Source organism: Pholcus phalangioides, unplaced genomic scaffold (genome assembly GCF_987345545.1).
Source record: "Pholcus phalangioides strain wild (caught in Gottingen) unplaced genomic scaffold, Ppha-v1.0 ptg000017l_1, whole genome shotgun sequence".
In the NCBI taxonomy this organism is placed as follows: Eukaryota; Metazoa; Arthropoda; class Arachnida; order Araneae; family Pholcidae; genus Pholcus; species Pholcus phalangioides.
In genome coordinates, this window is record NW_028301610.1 from 64,904,701 (window position 1) to 64,927,493 (window position 22,793).

General features: G+C 37.5%; 1 protein-coding gene across 1 annotated transcript in view; it reads left to right on the plus strand.

Moving 5' to 3' along the window:
• The first annotated feature begins 980 nt into the window (after window positions 1–980).
• Window positions 981–22,793, plus strand: part of LOC149074642 (uncharacterized) — a 233,868-nt gene continuing 212,055 nt past the window's right edge. Inside the window, exons 1-2 of the mRNA XM_089247053.1 lie at window positions 981–1,165; window positions 16,465–16,523. The gene's annotated coding sequence lies outside the window, so the exon portion shown is untranslated. The remainder of the gene's footprint in view (window positions 1,166–16,464; window positions 16,524–22,793) is intronic.

Here is a 22,793-nt window from a genome sequence, read left to right on the forward strand (position 1 = left end):
TTTCTTCCACAATGTAAGCAGATTATTTACAAAATGGGTATGTGCGGATTTTCGTACGATAAATGTAACGATAATACATGCACTATAGTAGCGAAAGCTAGGGCCTACAGACAAGGGTTAAAGAACACCGTGCCGAGGCAAAACATTGATGTGTCTAAGCATTTTGCCATGAATCATTAGCTCAAATAGTCAAATTGAGTATTGATATATTATTAGGCGTATTTATGTTTAAACTTGCGGTCGTGTATAGCCTCCACCATTTTTTCGTCTGGAGTAGCAATAACGCTTAGAGAATTCAGCACGCAAGTAGGGACTGTTTACAGTGTTATACATAATATATATACGCATAACATTTGTTCAGGAATTTCTGGAATGACCGTTGGCCTTTTGGTACTTGAAGTACTTCCAGACGGTCAGCTGGACAAGTTTTTTCTGTCTAGTCATTAATCGAAACCTCGAATTTTACCAACGCGCCAGTGTTATGGATGAAGTTCTAGATGACTAGTGTGAACCGTTCTGTTAGAGAGTCTGACAGTTGCTTTCTGTTTTTCAATAGCTTTTACCAGGTAGCACCTTCTTCGTCTGCTGTAAGCGCCATCTATCTTTCCCAGACGGAAATTGAATTGCGCTATTTTTTTTCAAAGCCGGTATTCATGTCGTGAGGGTCTTCTATATCCCCGTTTGTTACATCTGCGAATTTCATTTAATCAATTTACTTCTCATCACGTAATAATACTTATAATTTTCCTCCAATTTATAGAAACCAGTATTACGTTGTATTTATATTTTTACTGCAAAATATTGCACTAGTTTTATTGCAATATCGTGTCTTTACTTAATGTCCTGTCAAAATTTAATTTCACATTGATCGGAAAATCTCAGACTTGGTTAAATATAGCATTCTCAGAGGAGAAATACCTTTCTCGCTATTCCTTAAAATTGTATTGTATATTCTGCGCAAACGTTTTACGTAATTTAATGACGTCGCAGATGGATGACGTCATCCAAATAGTGCCCCCTATCAAACGAAAATTGAATGTTGTGTACGTCGTGGGTGTTAGAAATCTTTTCTTCAAAAAAATTTGAGAAATTGTTAATTTTTCTAATTATTTTTTCACGAAATTAAGAAAGCTAATCCTTGCGCAACGAGTGTTTCTCTGCTCTGGTGAGTGTCTATGTGGTTTTTTTTTTTGCTTTTTATGTGAATTTTGTGTGACACTCGTTCCAACATGATATCGTGGCATGTGCGAGGCACACGTTGCCTAACTTTTAAAAATTTAATTCGTGCTCTGAATTCCATCATGTACAACTGAATTCAAATATTTAATTAACGAGAATGAAAGAATATAATAATTCTTCAAATGTATATATTTAATTTTCGAATAGAAATTCGCTTAAATTTTTCGAATAGAAATTCGCTTAAATTTTTCAACAATCATGCTTAATATATCCCAAAATTTCGATTTTAAATTCACACAATGAATAAATTCAGAAATTAATTGGTTATCGACGGAATCGCACCGTAATTACAGAGTTTGTTAACAATTGAAGCAAGAACTATTTTACATCAATGGTAATCGGTCATGGGCAACAACAGTGGCATAACCCAATAAAGTTATTTTTGAAAATATGCGATAAATGGTATATTTTGTTTCCATTGATTGTCATTGTAGAACATTAAGATTTAAATCGTGGAAATCTAAATATTTTCATAATATGTACTACAGGATAATGAACATTATTTTGAACTTGTAGGATGTCTCAACTGAGAATAACCGATTTTTGATTTGTGTAACTATTGCTGCATGAGAGCGATATAACATGAGATATTGAATAGCGTGCGCCGCCTACATAATGTGTTCAGACGCATCGTGTTGTTGCAATCAGATATAATAATTCTCAAGAAGCTGTCGAAATTCAGCTTTTTCTTGGTAGTGTTCCAGTTAGCTTTTTTTATGCAAATTCGTTCATCAATTTTTCCAATCGAAAGCTCCATGGTAGAATAATGATATTACAGATCTGTCGAACTAGATCCGCTAACCATTTTTCCATCTAGCAGCCGAATTTTTAACAGATCTAGTTGCGACGGATCTGGTTTCGAATATCAGTGAAAAGTACGGAAGCATAATATTCGGGATTGGCTTCAAACTGAAGGTTCCGATCCGGTTGTCTCGTGTACATAAAATAAACGCGCTGCAAAAAATTATCAAAAATAAAGATTTAAAAAAAAACGTGGTCCTATTAGAATATTTCTTTACCTTCAAAATTCTACTTCCTAAATTCTCACCTATCAACAAAGTTAGCTGTAATCTATTTTTTCATGTCCGAAACTTTAATGAAGTCGCTAAAACTAGCAAGTCTACAGAACACGTAGATTAGAAATGAAGTCAGATTTTAACAATTGTTATATACTAAAACGCCAAGTGGTAAACGAATCCATTTCTCGCCTATAAAAGCGTGCATTCTTGACATTTCTGTAACCATTAGAACTGGGCTACAAACTGTTTTTAACTACATTTGAGTGCTTAAAACTACTGAAAATTTGCATGACCTGAATTTTACGTGTTATGAAGCCAAATTGACATTCCTATAGGAATCTGACTACTAGATAATGTTCGAGGTCGAACTGAACCATTTTGAATAGTAGATTCACATGAAATATCTATTTTCAAACACTTTGGAAAACAATGTTTTAAGTTGCTTTATTGGTACTTGGGCTTTTTTTTGGATTTGATGACAAAATATGCAACTCAAAAGTTTGTTGGCCGACAATCGTGTTATTGTAGCTCACCCCCAATAAGTTGTAGTTAATTTGTGGTGTTGCAATTATATATCTCTCAGACACTGTATGATCTCGACTAGTGTCAAACCTTTTGCTGTGCACTGTACAAGCCGTAACGAATATACTCTAATCCAATATTTAACGTGCCTTAAACTGGCTAATGATCATCCGTCAGAATCAAGGCCGTGATAGACATGCTACGAAGGAGCCGATCAAGAATTACGTCAGCAAATTTTTAGCCATTTTTGACCTCCAGCAAAATTTCGTTAGCTCGACCCCCTACGTCCTAACGCATATTGGTGGGATCAGAGACGTACGTAGGGAGGCATGGGGCTCGTGCCCCCCCCCCAGACGATCAAAAATTTATTTCTAATGCAAATTTTTTTTTAATTAAAACTTCGAAAGAAAATATCTTATGTAATCAATTTCTGTTAATTTCAATTCTATTTTGAAGCCTAAGAACTCAATTTCTTTTTAAGACATTCATTGCGACCCACCCTCTAAGCCATATATGGTAAACCCTTGTCGCGTGGACCAAATGTGGCCCTGGGGGTTATCTGAGGTGGCCTGCACACCAAACCTACTTCTGTAAAAATGAGCTAAGTGGCATATTACTGATCCCTTAAGTGATCCGCGACGCAGGTCCAGAGCACTTGAGTGATCCGTGGCACATTTAGGTCACTTGGGTGGCATGTGGCAGTTTTAGAGAAATTAAGCGGCCCTCGGTGAGGTTCTACATCACTCAAGTTACCCGCGGCACATTCCCAGATTACTTAATTGATCCGTGGCATAATTACGGATCAGTTGAATGATGCGTGGCACAGTTCCAGAGAATTTAAGCGGCCCGGACATAGTTTTAGATCACTTGATCCGCGAAACATTTAGATATCACTAAAGTGGCTGTGTAGGGGGAATGTTAGGTCGGTTGCCACAAATTAGGGAAAGTTTCTTGTCTTTGGCGCACCGAGTAAGATGCCATTAAGAATATATTTAATATTTTATAAAGGGTGGTTGATGACGTAAGCATCATCCAATCGGACCCCCCCCCTTTCCATCGATGCTGACGTAATACTTGGTATCCTTTCCTTGTTAGGAGTCATTCAAGTGTCGTCCTCTAAAAATTAAAGCACATCACATGCATCTCACCTTGAATTACTAAAACAAGAAAATTATCGGTGGAATGCTAATATATATATATATATATATAAAATCCTTCTTGGCGATATCTGTAAAATAATTCCACTGTTTTTACACACTATTTTTTCTTTTTCTGTAATGTACCTCTGAGCTTGTGGTGTTTGAATGTCACTCTGGGGTTTTGTGGGATTTTTAAATTTATTCTTGGCGTTCGAAATATTAATATTTAGATGTTTTTTGAGTGACCGATAATTCTGCAGGATTTTTTTTCTATATCTAATATCTAAACCAATAGGATTAGTGGCAATTTTTAAAAAAATTTTCGAAGACGTCATCTTGGGACCCTTTTGTTGTAAGTAGCGCGAAATCATGCCACTTTCGAGCACATGCAACCAGACAGATTATTAGTAACATTTGCCCGAATGTAATTTAATCCGATGAGAGAAACTATCTTGTTCTAAAATCACTAATTTTTTAACCTTCCATCCAGTAAAATATAAAAAGTATAATGCAAATCATTGATTCGTGAATCATAAATGTGATCTTAGTCTTAACGAAACTAATTTCCATAAATGAGAGAAAAACTATAATAGAATTTTCCTGTAAATCTTCACCATGCATTTATATCAAAAATGCAAGTTAGAAATCAGTTATAACTCAAAAATAGTCAAACTCAATTATAACGACATCTCGGCTATAACGTCAATAATTGACTGTCCGGACTGATTCCCGTAGAGAACAATGTTAACGAACCTTGCTTGTAACGGCGATGAAAAGGAATCGCCTCGGTTATAACAAATTTTTTGTACTTTTGTTTTAATGACAGTTCCACAAGAAGTTTCTAAAATTAAAGCTGATCACATTCAGGTAACGTCCGTCATTTGTTTTATTTATACTTAACATGGAAAAAAATATTGCAGGTTTGACGTTCAAACTTGCTTATTGACGTAACCACTATACGAAACATTTCCGTATTTTGCCCTTCCCATCTATTTTTTATGAAAAATCCCGGTTTTTTTTTCCAATTAATTTTTCCATTAATTCACAATGCAGTAATTGGGGTAATTTGTAAATTGTGTTATAATGAATATGACTATAAATATTCATCTCACATTATCTGCCTAGTTTCATTTTTTCCGTTAAATCCATTTTAGCAGATTCATTGTAGCTTTTCTTTCTCGCCAAGGGTTATTTATAACACTATTCAGTAATTTCGTTACCATTTGGCAACATGTTTGGTGCAAATCGGCAGGCCCTCATTTAGGGCCCCTCGTTTTTGAAAATACACTAAAAATGGTATATACACACACACATACATTGAGTGCATGTGCTTGCCCCCCCCCTCCCCCCTGGAAAAAGTTGAAATGACAGCCCTGCAAATCGGCAATGGCCCGTATTAATTATCCCGATTAAATTGGTCACGCTAATCATAAAGACATAAAAACTTCATACAAAGTATTTTATTGCTTCCGATTGTTTTTTTTCTTCCAAAGTCTTGAAAACGTAAACCTCTGTTGTAATGACAAAATTTCGTGGAATCTTTCATGTCGCGTTTCAACCGAGTTTGACTACCATTCTGAAGGTTCTATGCTTAGCAGGATACACTTTCATCTCAGAATAGATAATGTCAAGATATTGTCAAAGATATTGTACAGTTTAACATTTTTACGGCATTTCATTTATGAGTGTATGAAACAATATTAAAACCATATTTAGAAAAACAAAAAGATGGCTTTCTTTTTGAAAGTTGAGAAATAAGGAAGAAAGGCATGATTTTTGAGGGAAAAAAATTAAGAAACAAAATAAAAGATATTCTCCATCTGAAGCGGGCGGCAAAATTATTAGTTCTTAGGGCGGCGAAAGCTTAAAGTCCGTTTCTGCTGAGGGTCCTCCTTATAAATACGCCCCAAAATGAAAATTAACCTGAAAAAATTACCAAATTCTGCGCGAATCGTGACTGGATTAAATTGAAAGCCACGTCAAAATCATATGAGTTTAAGTAAATTATTAACATTTCAGTGCGATAAAAATCATAAGGAAATTAAAACTCTTCGTTGCGTCATGTATAAATCGGTAAGAAAATGTGACTCGATGAATCTCATTTTCACGATCAAAATCCAAAACCACTGATTTCAAATATGTGAATTCATAAAATAAATAGTTTGATTAATAGTTTCTGACAGAATCGTTATTATTTTACTGTTTCCACAGTCACCTTTTTCAAGATAGTTTTTACATCCTTCATTGAAGCTTTTTACGCGCAACAGTTTTGATGAAATTTAAAAAATTGCTTAAAAAAATATTGCCGTGTCATTGATCAACATGTAATCTGATTATAAAAAGATTGATCCGTAAATACGTACGCTGTGTATGCACCTTCCGTCCAAAAAATTGACTTGATAGTGGAAGAGAAAAAATTACTACGTTTAGGTAACAAAGTTGATTTTGGGGAAACAATTTTTCAAATGAATTTCATTGGGCTTACAGTTTACAAATGTGGTGATAAATTTGTCGATATGGAAGATCGAACTTGGCTTCTAACGGGATTGAATATTTAAGTTCATTTTCAAAAACTGCAACCCCCTCTGCTAGGGAAGAATTTTACTTGGTTGTTTGGCGCGTAACTGACCGTTATAAAAATTACACGTCACAAAAATTCAAAACACTATAATTCCCTAATTGTCATAAAAATCATTGCCACAAGTTGACAAAATTCCCAATCGTGGTTATAATCGCTGAAAAATTTAAGAAAAAAACGTTGAACCTGACAATATGAGATGAATATTTGAATTAATGTCTATAATTATCATACGTTATGAAAACGCTGTTTTTAACGCAAATTTCAATCTGCATTTGATTTTGTAATTCGCAATACGATACAAAATGTGAAAAAAAATTCGAACTAAAAATACAAAAATGTCCGGTAATACGGGGAAAAATGGTCCGTCGAATTATTTCAGACATTTCGCTGATCCTGGAGTTCAGAAAGGTTGAGAAACGCTGCTGTAGTATATTTAAAATCTTGTTAAGCAACGAAATTTTTAACTGCGATTAAAATGGCCACTCGATAATTTTAGGTAAAAGTAATTTTCGAAAATCATATCAATGCAAAGTTCAAAAATCGATCGGAATGACAGTTCGGTAATTCTAGTGTTAATGTCCATAATGTACTTTTAATGTAGGTATTTGTGTGTGTGACAGGGATCACAGCATTTTATAATTACGTGAAAAAATGAATAAATGCTAAAATTTGAATTTTTACTTCAATGTAGGCTTACCAGCCGTTTCCCTTTTTTTGTCATTCGGAGCGCCCTCCTACATTTCGGAAAATTCGCCCTTTTGTCCTCCTTTTTAGGTTTCCGAATCATTCTTTTTTTTTTTCAATCTGAAACACACATCTCTTCATTGGTAAGAGGGTTTGTGTGTTTTTTTCCCCCACACAGTTTTACACGCTTTGACCAATGCCCTCGAAATTCCCAGACGAATCCAAGTTGCCTCCAAGCAGGACAGATATTGTTCTAACCATGCCCAGGATAACATGAAAAAGACAGTCGGAAAAACAGCTCTGAAAGAAAACCGCAATATTCATTTTGAGAATACCCGTTTTTGCTAACGGGTATTCTCTCAGATACTGTATGATCTCGACTAGTGTCAAAACTTTTGCTGCGCACTGTACAAGCCGTAACGAATATACTCTAATCCAATATTTAACGTGCCTTAAACTGGCTAATGATCATCCGTCAGAATCAAGGCCGTGATAGACATGCTACGAAGGAGCCGATCAAGTATTACGTCAGCAAATTTTTAGCCATTTTTGACCCCCAGCAAAATTTCGTTAGCTCGACCCCCTACGTCCTAACGCATATTGGTGATGCCGACAGCAGATGCCGTGTACTGAGGGAAGAAGAGGTAACATATTCTCCATTCAGAAATAAAGAAACTAGGATACAAATAACAGTCGAGCTGATTACTCTGGCAAAAAAAAATTCTCCAAAACAAAAAAAAACTTTTGAGGGTATAGAAAGAAACCCCCTCTTCTCTCTCTCCAGGCGCGAAGTAATAAAACTGACTTGAGGGTGCAATTCATTAAAAGCGAGGGGAGAGGGATCGTTATTTTTTTTTTTGCTCCAGCTAATGGTTTGTGCTAGACATGTCAATGTTCAGACGTTTCAAGTCCAAGACTATTGTATAGCTTTTTGGCCGTATTAACCTACTTTCTGCCTGGTCAGAAATTCTGAAGGAAAAAAAAATTACCATTGAACGATAACATAAGCTTAACTGTAGGAGCGACATACAGTAAAACCTCGTTAAGTCGTCACCCTGATAAGTCGTCAATCCGGTTAAGTCGTCATTTTTCTTCAGACCTTTTCCAGCTCTCATAGACCACAATGTTATTAAACCCTCGTTTACTCGTCGCTAATTTCGGTTAAGTCGTCACTATGAAAAAGTTTGAGAAAGTGGAACAGGCTATTTTTATGGCTCCCATTAACAGCATTGCCATATGCTTAAAAATCACCATAAAATCCTATATACCCAAACGGAACTGTTTAAGTAACGAAAGTTACGCTGGGGAATTTCATTTGCCGACTAAGGTTTTTGGAACGTTGGGGACTGTTCAAGCTAGACCTCATTTCTGCCTGGGCAACATTGGAGAAACTGGACAAACCACGAGACACCCAAGCTCTGTCGCAAGAAGCAACGTAAGCACTTCGCCCCCCGCAGGGGGGGGGGGGGACAGGGCATGTCCGGCAAAATCAAAATTTATTGATATGTCAGATTACCTATAGTGCAAGGAAATCAAAAATTATGTAAATCGAAGAGTCAAATTAATCAAGTCAAGGTGAAACGAGCACGGATAATAAATAATCATAGAAAGCATGGACTCTACTAATTTAGGGCTTGAAATTTAAACAATATCTTTGTTGAAAAAAATTAGACATTCTTTCCGAAGTTGGTCTTCTGTTTACTTTTCCCTGCCCAGGGTCCCTCCACCAAGTCAAAAGTGTTCGAGATTACTTTGTAGTTGCATCATGAACTACTGATGAAGAATTCAAACACTAAAATTAAATTTGATGTCTATGTAAAATTAATGTGCAATAGAGAGTTCTATTATGAAGAAAAGCTACTTATTCAAACAGTTGCTCTGTTAGTCTATAAATTAAAAATTACTAGTATAAATCAAAGTGTACAGTACATTTCACCACAATAATTTAAGTAATAAGAGATAAAAAAATTGCTATTATTTTTTCTTTCGCAATCAATCTCTAAATTTTATTAATATTGTTATTTTGATTCATACGTTAATAAATGTCATATTACTTTAAATTTATACGATTTTCATAATATGGCACATTAAAACTGACAGAACTCTGCTTAAGTCGTTACTCCGCTTAAGCCATCATAATTTTTCGATAACTTGAGGGGACGACTTATCGAGGTTTTACTGCATTACATTGTACAGATTATCAGAGTATGACAGTTCTACTTTACGAACATTTACCATTTTTTATACAAAAAATTGAGACGTTTTTAAGACAAATAAAATTTAATTGGTCGAATGGTCGACGCGTTTCGGCTCTACAATGGAGAGCCGTCATCAGGACCTCGTGGTCAGAAATCACACAAATGAGTCGTGAAGGGGTGATGTTTATGTCTGGTCGTCCGGAGAGTTCGCCTTTGTATTTGCCGAGTCCGAGTGGTCTTTGGATGTGGATTGGGGCGCCATCTGATGCAAAGTGTTGAAAATTGTGTCTGAGGTTAATAGAGCCTGTCTAAGCTGACGAAATAGGTGGCGTGTTCCTTCTATCATTAACGAGGAAATCCTGACATGTTCTGATGAAATATCCCTCGAGAAAATTCAGTTCGGAATTGTGTGTTGTTTTTTCAAAAATAGACGCTTTCTCAAAATTTGTCAATTTTTTGTATAAATTAAAACCAGGCAAAGTTCTAATTTTTGTGATAATTTACCATATCATTGATATTGGTTCCTCTCTTTGTTTACAACTTATCGGGTGAGTTCGAATAACTTTATTCATAACTAGAAACCGGATTATATGCAAATGCATACAGACCGGAGCAGGGCCAGCCCCAGGTGACAAAATTTAGGGAGCGGCAGTTTTAGGTGGGAACAAAGAACACCGGTACAAAATTATCGAATTTTAAAGTTGTGAGGGAGGCAAAATAATGTTTGCCCCGAGCGTCGAAAATCCTATACGGCCCTGCGTGCACACCAATTTGCAAATTTTGATCTTGTCCGCGTAAATGCACACAAATGTATAAAATTGAAGAATTCCAGAGTAAGCATATTTTTAAGTTTATCAAAAGTTCAATCATATTTTTATGATTTTTCGTATGAGTATTGCGTTAAAATGCACATGAATAATAAGTAATTGGCAAGTGTGCGGATCTTACGTAAAAGATAAACAGCATTTATAGAGAGGATTTTTTAGTGAATTACCAAGGATGTTTGTTACTTTTCATGGTATCCGTTGCTCAAACTGCATTAAAAAAAAATTACTTATTCCATCCTGGTTAAGATAGAGCGAGTATTAAAATTTTCAACAGATTTTTTTCAAAAAATGTAAGACTAACTGATTGCTCTATAAAGAAATAATCTATACATATATAATGTCCTGACAGCTTCATCATCGCCGAGCCGAAACCGCTGAAGCTATAATTATCAAATTTGGTCAAAAGTTTTGTTTCATGACGTAAAGACTCACAAAGAAGGTGTTTCTCGCAATTCAACCTCTTAGGGTGTCATTAGGGAGGGAGTTAAAAGGTAGAAGAAAGAAATCGTGCCGAGCCGAAAACACTGAAGCTGATGAAACCACTGAAAACTTCTGATAATCCATGAAATTTATCAGAAGTTTTGTTTCATCAGGTAAGAAGAGGTATGACCAACTAAAAATGGGTTTTTCGAAATTCTACCCCCAGCAGGTTCAAAAGTAAAATTCATGAAACTTGATTAGCAGTTTTATTTCATGACATATCGGCATTTTATATTCATCGACTAACTATGAACGAGTTCTTCGAAATTGGCCCTTAAGGGGATCAGAAGGGAGTTTTTATAACCTTAAGGGCCGTCGCTGGGACGGGTGAGGTCATATGGAGAAATCGTCCTAAGCCGAAACCACTGAAGTTTGAAACCACCATCATAAAAGTTGATCAGAAATTGTTTCGTGAGGTAAAAAGACAAATTAAGAACGGGTTTTCTCGAAATTGGGCACCTGAAGACCCTTGTGTATGGGAAATAAAATATTCCCATACACAAATAATATATACATTTAGTGTATGCCGGTATTCCCCTCCTTTCAGAAAGTCGTCACTGGTCACTTTGGTTAAACGGAAGTGGTTTTGCTCATGTTGGCTGACGAAGGAGCTAACATTAGTTTTCGCGGCACAAAGGATTATATGAGGAATGTCGTAGTTAACCACAATTATTCCGCAACAAAGATTGGACTCTTTTGACGGATCTCCGAGTCTCCTTTTTTTCCCCCATGATGGAAAAAAGTTGCCGTGCAAGTAATATCCCCAAAGCAACCCCCAATCTTACACACATAAACGGGGCTTAAAGGGGTCATAAGGGTGTTCAAAGCCAACAGAAATCACGCGAGTCGAAACCTCTGCAACTAATATTCATGAAATTTATCAGAAGCTTTATTTCATGATGTAAAGACTAACTAAAGCCCCGTTCACATGTGCAATAAAACATCCCGGGAAGTTCCCGGTGACGGGGATTTTCGGTACAAACCATTCACATGACGTTTAGTTTATGCAGGTATTCCCCCTCTTCTTTCCAGAAGTCGTCACTGGTTACATGGGTTGAACGGAAGTCATTGATTAAAGATGGCTGACGAAGGAGCTTAAAGTAGTTTTCGCGGTGCAAAGGATTATGGGAGAGCAGGGAGACCACCAATCCACCCCAAGAAAGATGGGCTTTTTGGTGAGCTTCTCTCCCACCTTTTTCTTCCCTACGAGGGGAAAAAAAAGTTCTCATGTCGGTAATTATCACCAAAGCGACCCCCAATCTTTCACATGTGAACGGGGCTTAAATAGTGGTTTTTTCGAAAATCCACCCCTAAGGAGGTTCAATTAAGGGCGTTGTCATATTGAGAAATCACGCTGAGCTGAAGCTATAAATATGAAATTTGGTCAGTATTTTTGTATTGTAGAGATTAACTGAGAAAGGATTCTTTTTCCCACACGGCATCCACCAATAGCCGTCGAAATGTTTGTTTCTGCTTTTTTTTAGTGGTCTGTTTTTAGAGTTGGGAAATATTGTTGTAGCCAGGTTTTATTGGTCGGAATGGTGGCGTCATCTATTGGGAAAATTCGCATAAGTGATGTCACTAAGTGTGCTTACGCAGGCGTCCTCTTTTCTCAGTTTTAGAACCTGGTAACCCTGTCTATCACTTCTCAAAGTAAAACTCAAATTAATTTTGAATTCGTGCTGCCATCTGTAGGAATTGTTAGGAACTTAAGAGACCTTCGAGTTTGATTAAAGTTGAAGAAAATCGGATAACTTAAGACAACAAAATTATGTCGTTTGATAAGTAAGGTGAAAAAGAGGGTAAAAAAATTTTTTGAACGAAATCGTATTTTGCTTTTGAACATTGTGTCATCAAGCTCCACATACTTTCTTTAACGGTTTCCATATTTCTTTAACCCCGTCAGAAAATTACATTTTCTCCAACCCTTAAAAGTAGTCATAGCTACGATGACCTCTCATTTGATAAATTTTCCACCAAGCAGGGACGGACCTAACTACAGGGTGTTTCAAAAAGAATCGCCCGATTTGAAATACTTCTATTAAGAGAAATATTGAACAATAGACACTTAAGATTAATTTTATGGCTAATTATAAAGTTTTTTTACAACCAAATTAAAGGTGCTCAATATGTCCACCTTAGGATGCTCGGCATATGTCTATAGGGTAGTCAAATTCGTCCCAAACTTTTGCGAGAATGTTCGCATTTAGTGCGAGTGGATTTCTGTGGACTACGTGCGAAACTCGGATGCGCTCCACATTTTCGTCTGACATGTGGGGACGGCCAGGGGCTTTCCCTTTACAGACAACCCGTGTCTCGGAATTGTTTATACCATCGCCTAATTCTCTGAGCGGTAGGAAGTTCAACACCAGGGTGTTGTCGACAAAACCATTGTCGACAAAAAGCACGATGAGCAGTTGTTACGGACTCGCACTTTGCGAAGCTTGGAACACAAAACGATTTCTGTTGTGCAGTCGCCATCTTCACAAGCACCGAAGTGGCGGCCGAAAGAAAAGCGTTAGCGCTACCTGTCGGCAACTGCGTGAAACTCGAGATTTCCCTCTTTCTACCTATACATTATTCGATCAAAACGGATTAAAAGCTGAATAGTTGATTTTTTTTAATCGGATGATTCTATTTGAAACGCCTTGTATTTTGCGGCCAGGTGCAATAGCAGCTTTATGGCCAACTAAAACTGTGTGATTTTCCCATTTCCCCCAGTAGGGTTACCATCCGTCCTCCTTTTTGGTGTCATTTCAAGCTTCCGACGTTTTAGAAAATTTGTCTCCTTTTCAGATTTCCAGAATAACTTTTTTTCAGGGAATTTTTTTTTCACTCTGAAATATATATCTTCATTCGCATGAGTGGTTTGCATGTGTATTTTTTCCCACACAAATTTTTGCACGCTTTGACCAATGCCCTCGAAATTCCCAGCCGAATCCAAGTTGCCTCCAAGCAGGCAAGATGCTATTATAACCATGGCCCAGCTTGTCCCACCATAGCATGAAAAAGACAGCCAGAAAAATATCTGTGGTAGAAAACTGCAATATCCATTTTGAGAAAACCATTAACAGCAGATGCTGTGTACCGAAGTGGGGCGGAGGGGATTTACCTATTCCTTTCAGAAATAAGGAAAATAGGATGCAAACAACTCGATACTTATTTCTGACAAAGAAACACTCCTAAAAGATAAAAACTTTGGAAGGTACAGAAAGAGTCTCCCCCCCCCGCTTCAGGCAAAGTAATAAAACTGCAGAAGGTGGGCACAATTCATTAAACGCGAGGAGAGATGTATCGTTATTTTTTTCTTTTTTTGGCATCAACTCATAATGTCTGTGCTAGACATGTCAAAACGTGGAAACATTTACAGTCGAAGACCATTGTATAGCTTTTTGATCGTCATCATCCTACTCCCCTTTCCGCATGCGCATGATTGTGCGTCCTCATGAATTTTCGAAAATTTATCGCTTGTCCTTATTTTCAGGTTTCCGGAAATATTTTCCATTTTTCGTGGAGGCAAATTCATCGCGCAACACAACGAGTCTCTTCATATGTGTGTTTATATATTTTCCCACTTCTGTTTGCACGTTTCGACCAATAGCGGAAACGTATAACAATATTTTATTAAAATAACGTATTAAACAATATTTTTTTGAAATTAGCGAAAAAATAAAAACCCAAATCGCCCTCAATCAACACAAATATTATTCTAGACGTGGTCCCGCGTACTCCATTCCACGAGTATGATTGTGATTTTTCCTTATAGAGCTGTTTTCTTCAGTCTCGAGAGTACCGTTGTTCGCTTAGCATGGAAACGTATTTACAAAGGGCTTTAACCCTGGTCGGCAGGGGCGGCAAATTTTATTGATTGGTGGTGAATAACATCATATGAGAACGCGACAAAGTCCGAATAGCTTGTACGTGGAAAAGTTATAAATTCATCTCTGGCTTAGTAAACAGCAAACGCAATGCGCTGGGAGGGGGTTACCCCCAGGGCCATCTCAACAGCATCATGGACCCCTTCTACCTGGTTGGATGTAATGTAACCTACCAATTTACATACTTTTCAAAATCATGAGTAGATTTCATTGTTTCCTCCCAATGTATCAAGAGCGCCCAATCCATACCATGCATTTAGATAGCCCTGTGGGTTACCTCTTCCATTCAATAAATAAAATGGGTGAAGCATGTACTATATACGAAATTTTATTTATTTTTTTTGTTTTTTCTTGATTCCCTCTACCTTAATATTCAAACTACACTTCTATATTATGTGTGTTTCAGGTTTGTGTATTTTTGTAATTTTTGGGTTTTGTTTTTAGTTTTTTTTTAATATTGACACGTTCACATTGAAGAATTTCTGGTAAGGGGCCGTTCAAGTATTACGTAAGCAAATTTTTAGCCATTTTTGACCCCCCCCCCTTGTCAGCAAAAGTAAGCAAAACGCTGTTTCGTCATCTCTACCCCTCTGAAACCTAACGCATATTGGTGGGATCAGAGACGTACACGAAGGGGGGGGGCATAGGGGGGCTCTCTCGTGCCCCCTTCCCACGATCAAAAATTTTTTTAATTGAAATTTCGGAAGAAAATACCTTTATATGTTATTTATAATCCATTTCTGTCAATTTCAATGTTATTTGAAGGCTATGAACTCAAAATTTATCTTTAATAAATTCATTGCGACCCACCCTCTTAGCCATATAATGATATATCACATAAAGTTCCTTGGTCCGCGGACCAAATATGGCCCTGGGGGTTACTTGATGCGGCCTGCCCTCTTAAAACATAATTTTGTAAAAATGAACCAAGCGGCACATTTAAAGATCGCTTAAGTGTCCCGTGGTACAATTCCAGAACATTTAAGCGGCCCGGAGCACATTTTCAGATCAATTAAATGACCCGGGACACCGTTCCAGAACACTTAAGCGATCCGTGACACATTTAGAGATCCCTTGAGTGACATGGGACGTAGTTTTAGAGCACTTAACTGGCCCCCAGTGCGGTTCTACATCACTCAAATTACCCGCGGCACATTCTCAGATTATTTAAGTGATCCCCGGCTTATAATTACGGATTACTTGGGTGATGCGTGGCACAGTTCCAGAGCACTTAAGCGGCCCGGACACATTTGCAGATCACTTTTATCCGCGAAACATTGAGATCACTAAAGTGGCTCTGTAGGGCACTTATCTCAATAGGGGATGTTACTTGCCCACAAACTATCGAAAGATTTTTCTCGTTTTTGGTGCACCGAGTAAGGTGTCATTAAAAATACTTCATATTTTCATAAAAGGTGGTTGATGACGTAAGCATTATCCAAACCCCCCCCCCTTGTCAGCAAATCGGAAATCCCCCCCCCCATCGATGATGACGTAATATTTGAACGGCCCCTAATCACCAACATGGGCCCTGTGATCCCTTGGTGTTTCGAAAACTTGTTGTATAATTATGTCATAAGTAAATATTTAAAAAAAAATCATTACCCGCCTGATTCCTGAATGAATCCTTTCCGTTAAAAAAGACCCTCACCCCAAAAAAATACTGTATACATATTGAGAGTGGCTCCATTTTGGTTAGAAAACGGTTCTATGTTGACATAGTAGCGCCATCTGTTGTAAACATAAATAAGACGTTGCCAACGGTGTGTGCGCATGCGTCCTCATTTTTAAGTTTCTGAATCTGGTAACGCTAATCATGTTACAACATGATTTTTTTTATGACTGAAGCTTCACATCAAAATCTAACTCAATCTTTCTGTTTATTCTCTTATATTAGATCTTCGTGTGCGTTAATTGACAGAAATATATCTGCACGTTTCATGAAGCTGAATTGCGGTAAGTGATATCAATGAATCTTTTATGCGTACAGTATTCTGTAAATGTCTGAAACGAATCTAACTGAACAAATTATATAAATATCCTTCAACTACAGGATAATTGCTAATTAATCTCAGTAATAAATCTCATTGTTTTAGCTTTGTTTTCGATGAATACTTATGAAACAGTCAATTTCTGTGGTGTTTATTTGCCTATCAGCATTAAGATTGAGCGTTGCTCTCTGTTCGGATTAACTTCACTTATAGATACACCTTGTCATTTTGTTTGGTCTCTAATGATGAATATCTTTGATTATAGTAAATTATATATACAACGTGAAATTATCAACTCATATTGAGGGATTTTAGCGAATTGATGGAAAAAGTATTTTGAACTAATTTATTTTTTAAGTTCAAAAGAATTTTTTAAATCTCGGCATTTTAAAAGATAGGTTCAGCAATTTGATTGTCTAGAACACTGTTTTGCAATCAGTTCATATCCACTGACAACTTGGTCGAACACAAAAAGTGTATTTCATTTTCCTGGTCACTTTATTGTCATTCTAGTTGCTCCTTTGTTCTGAAACATCTTGGGGAACCCCTGATTTATACGACCAACTTTTTAAAAAATGTTGGTCTACCGTTGTGGATGGTTCTTAAAGTATACGTCGTGACAAGCTGGCGATATTGATGTGTGCCTGTTTGGTTTTTGAAGCGGTTCTTTGTTAAATTATTCTGGGAAATCCACTGGAACCGTGGGAGACAAAAGAATTGAGAACCTCTGGTCTGCCGTGTACGACAGGACATCAAAATAGTGCAATCTCGATATAACAATATTCTGCAGACCAAGAAAAAACATTGTTGTACACTGATTATCGTTATATCGAGAGGCGATAGTTTAACACTAGGCATTTCCGAATAAAAATTAAATATCGTGGCAGAGGGACATCGTTATATCAAGTATCATTGTAGTGAGGTTTCACTGTGTGTCAACGTATCCCTGACATTAGAAGATACAAACGAAATGTAAAAATAATTTTCGTAATGCATATAACTAAATCCCGCGAAAAATTTGGTTTCTGATCCCCATCGTCAAAACTTTGTAATCTATTTTCTCGAAGGGGCGAAAACCTTGGGCCTGATCAAGATATTATTGATTTTTGTATGGCACTTCATGATGAGCTGAATTATTACGATCATCTCGTAATTCAATTGATATCAGTCGTGTAATGAGTATTTACTAACTGAATGGATGTCTGGAAAAAGGGCATGTGTTAAATTTTTCCGAAAGTTTTTTATGACAGAAGGTAAAAGGTGATGTAACAAAATCTGCTTTAATGGTTTTAGTATCCAAAACTACCGCTAAGTGAAAGGAGGACATGTATGGCTTCCGCAGCGATTACGACTTCGAAATGAGATGTCTTGAGTTTTTGACGTTTTCTTTGAAAGTTTAAAATTGTAACATGCCCTTCTTCCAGACAGTAGATGATTGATAACTTTCTGAACACAAATGAAATAAAGATTCATGCCAGTGGCGGATCCAGGGAGGGTCGATCGCCCCCAAGAGCCCTCAAACAATAGGTGATGGGGCTATCGCTCCTTTCAAGAGTCAAGCAAACATAACTCCAGTTATCTCACTTTTTTCTTTATTAATACTTAATTCTTTTTTTCTTCAAATTTCCTTGCGCAAAAATTTGTGCACTCGAAGTTCGCCCTTGAGCTTTCCTCTGCTGGGAAGGTCGAAAGAATAGAGAAGCCATAGGAGGCACCAAGGTTCTATAGGGATCCCATGCGATTCGGCCGTCAAGTACTCACCCATACATTATTCCTAGCGCCTAAGGGCACGTGTACTTTTTTGCGAGGGAGAGGGGCAAATGTACACCCTTCAGTTTTCTTGGTAACGCACAATAAAGCACAAGCCATCGAATAAGATGAATCATTGTTTTTTTCCTAGTCCTTGTTTTTTTTAAGTCCTGAAACACGCCAGCTTGAGGTATACCAAAAAATGACCGGATCTTAGAAAAAAAAAAAGCTATTTTCGTATTTTGTAACACATCTGGGGTTTTTCCTAGGGAGTTGGAGTTGCATTCGTTTGCGGACTCTCTGATAATGACATTAACAGGGGCCTCTCGGGGTGAGGCTAACAGGGCTCGGGACGATTTTCATTTTTTGATTTTTCACTCTACAAATTCACTATAGTAAAGATACTCGCCTAAAAGTACCGAAGGATGTTTAGAGGTGTCGCGAATTCGATACCCGGTTCGTTCTCGTCAGAAACTTTCCTGACGCAGGAGTACAACAGAAACGGTGACATGGCCACAGGAAAAGATTGCTACCGCAGGGAGTCCCACATCGAGGGGTTAGCGCACCAACCTCTCGGTGAGTACAAAAAAAAGCTGCCGTTCGGAATCGGCAAATAAATTGTCTGGTCTAATTAGCCCTCGTATGCAGAAAATGACCGTGGTGGTGCGACAAAAATGATCAAATGATTAAGTTTATGCATGATTCACACACACACATAGTACAGTTCCAATGTGATTTGTATGCTGGCTTATGGTCTGAGCGGATCGACAGCTCGTTTTTGGGAGGGGCTATTTAAAAAGATTTTTTATGATATAAAAAATAATAAATAAAATGAGCTGGTCACTGTGAATCGGGTGACCATACCTCCTTCGTTTTGTCTCGTATTTTCCGGAATAGTCTCGTTATTTCTGTTTTTTCGCCATTTTTTAATGTAGTGGTCTTTCCTATTTTTTAGTCAGTTTTCTTGAATTTGTTATTTAATCAAAAACGTTGATACAGGTAATTTTGAACGGATTGATTAAATGCAATATTATCATATAGAAGTTCCGAAAATTTCATGAATTATCGCAATTTGCTTCACCACCACCCCCCCCCCCCCCACCCAAATAGATACGCGTTTTGCTTATGGTATTACCATCGAAATTCAACTTTCATTCACTCAAAAACTAGAGCCGATCTGATAAAACCAATGTCAGATTCAGAATCAGTGCTCCAAAAACACCCTAAAATCATTGAATAGTGTTGTGAGTTGAATAGTGTGAATGAACAGAAAAATTCGAAACCAAAAATTATTTTGAATACGCCAATTCGTAACGTAATAAGTTTGATTAAAAATTTCTGATTGAATCGGTTTTTTTTTACCGTGTGCTTAAGTCACACCTTCGTGTCAAACTACCATTTTTACATCCCTCGTTGAAGCTTTTTACAAGTAACAGTTGCGATGAAAGTTCAAAAACCAAAAAAAAAAAAAATACTGCCATTTTATTGATCAACATTGTAATATGATTAAAACAACGTAAAATAATGATGGCGCAGTAAACACGTACGCACTGTATGCACCTTCCCTCAGAAAATTAGACTTGATAGTGAAGTTGAAAAAATTTCACATTTTGGCAAAAAAAGTGTTGATTTGGCTAAAAAAAATTTTAAACACATCTCATTTGGCTAACATGGTACAAATCTTACGATAAATTTGCCAACATAGAAGACGAAGCTAACACGTAAGCGATACTTAATAGCAAGGTTATAGTATCACACTACGTTGAGAGAAAAAGTGCCAATCGTAAAGGAAGAAGGCCGAACTTGGCTTCTAATGAGATTGAATACTACTTCAGTTCATTTTTAAGAAGTGACAACCCGCTGCTAGCGGAGAAATGCACTTTGGTTCGGTGTTTGGCATATAACTGACCGTTAGAAAAATGACACGTCACAAAATTTTAAAAGCTTATAACTCGATATTCGGCCGAACGGAAAACACATTTCTATATTAGTTTTTCACAAGGAATCACGTATGTAATTATTGGGTGGTCGATAGTTGCCACCCTGTATATATGTGAGAAATTCTTCCGTAGATTTCCGACAACACTGAAAGAGGTAGAAATGAAGTTGAGGAAATACAGTCAAGTCTCACTATTCTGAGATTAATGATGTGTATGAAGCCTCCCGAGATCAAAAAATTGACGCTTCTGGCAGAAACACTGCTTTAGGAATTGCTCGAAAACTGCAGAGTTTCAAGTTTCTTTGCTGTGAAGTCACCTGGCATGAGATACTGTTTAAAATAAACACGGTTAGTAAAATGTTACAAGATGTTACAAAGTCACCTGTGATCTGCAAAGTTCAGTGAATCTCAAAAGTTTCCAAGGGTTTCTTGAAAACATGAACGTCTGATTATAGAGACAATGGTGTTATTACTGGTGCAACAGTGCTTGCAAACAATCGGAGTTAGTGCTCAGTTTGAAAAGAAAACTGAAGTGCGCCCAAGGAACATAAAGTAATTCCCTTTATGAAAATGAGGATAAACCAATTGGAGAAAGATCTTTTTCAAAGTAAACTTTTTTTATATTGCTTTTGACAAAGCGATCACATCACTGAAAGAAAGGTTCCAGCTTATGGGAAAACTACACAGCAAACGCTTCGAATCTTTGTATCAAATAGGCTAATGTAAATTGCAGTGGATTTAAAATAAATGACACAAGTATGTGAGATGAATATTCTCATTTATGTAGTCGGGATTATCGTAATTTTAATCTTTGGTATGAAGAATAAAATGGAGAAAAAAATCAAGTTGGCTTCATTGATAACACGTGAAAAACCAGGACATTTCTGCAAAAAAAACGGGGACTGTCCCGAGAAATACGGGATGTAGTGTCACCAACTAAGAACGAAGCTTTTATTTAAGGTGACTATGTACCGTATTTCCCGGGACAGTCCAACACTCCTATAGATACGATCTTATCTACGGTTGTATTGGACAGTCCCGGTTTTGTTGTCCTGACTTTTTTCTAAAAATTTTCTGGTTTTTCACATATTTTCAACGAAGCTAACTTGACTTTTTATAACTCATGTTATTCTTCAAATCAACGACTAATATTAGACCTTGATTGGTGCGAGCCGGGGTTCCACTGCGTAATAATAACTCAGCAAATCCCCTTCGTCAAATAACTCTGCCGATTACACGAGCAGTAGTGCGTATAAGCCACCATGCTACTCGGGCACAGCTTGTGCGCCTAGCACCATTTGATGATGACAATAAAGAAACTAATATGGTTTGGGGAAAATCGTAATGTTTTTTGAGGCAGACCCAAACCGTTTCTCCTGCCATAAAATATGTTTTTTTATTCAAGTGATAATATATCTCCACCGTGATGAAAGTACAATGAAAAAAGTGATAATATATACCTCCACCGTGATGAAAGTACAATGAAAAAAGTGATAATATATACCTCCATCTATTAATTGTAACAATGCTACAAATTTATTTAATTATTTGGATTTTAACATTCAAAGTCATTCCCACTTGTCCCTACTCAAAGAGGGATCTCAACAAGACCAGTATCTGGCATTAAATAATTCTAGATTTTTTTTACACGTGCAAAGTAACAATTTGAAGGGGAGAAAAAAAAATTATGTATAAAAAAATTTTATTTTCATTAAATTACACTCCGGGAAAAAGCCTGGTCTAGGAATATGAAGAAAGTTTAGTTTAAAACCGAGCGCGCCCAGGCTCTTTCGCTACTGCGATATAAGCTCATTGATCGTGAGATCGTGGGCGCGCCGGGGAGAACTCAGACCGGTATACCGGCCGGGAAAGAAAACCCTTGCCAGACCGCCCCCGGGCACATCACCACTCGGCAAAGTCAGGACGGTATTGCAAGTTCCACTTTCCGTCTCGACATCTGTGACAAGGCTCCGTTGCCATCGTCCCATGGCGCCCGAAGAACCACCCACGCCCCACGAAGAGAGGCCCCCGATCACACCCCCTCCGAGAACAATAATTGTGCAAATGAGAAAAGAATATTGTAACAACTAATACCAAATCGTGCCCCGCTTAGTATGCACGTACGACATAATTCAATAGTTGGTGTAACAACACCAATGGGGGCAGATTACGGTGGGCCTATCTGCCTGTCTTAAAAAGTGGCCGGCTGGGCCTCATGGCCTTTCCCTGAGGAGTTACATGTGGGTGCGACAATCGTAGTAACAAATTGTCATGAGTCGTGTGCAGTGAAAAGAGCGTGTCACATCAAAAAATATACAACAGATGCAAAAAAAAAAAAAACGTGCAGACAATAACAAACAATACCAAATCATGCGCCCTCAATAGTTGGTGTCGCAGCACCAAATGTGGGGCGAAAAACATGCCTCTTTTCCAATGTGGCCTTTTCACTGAGGAGTTACACGCGGGTGCGACAGTCCAAGTTACAAATTGCCACGAGTCGTGCAGAGAGATGCACGTGTGCCACTTCGAACGATATGCAACAGATAC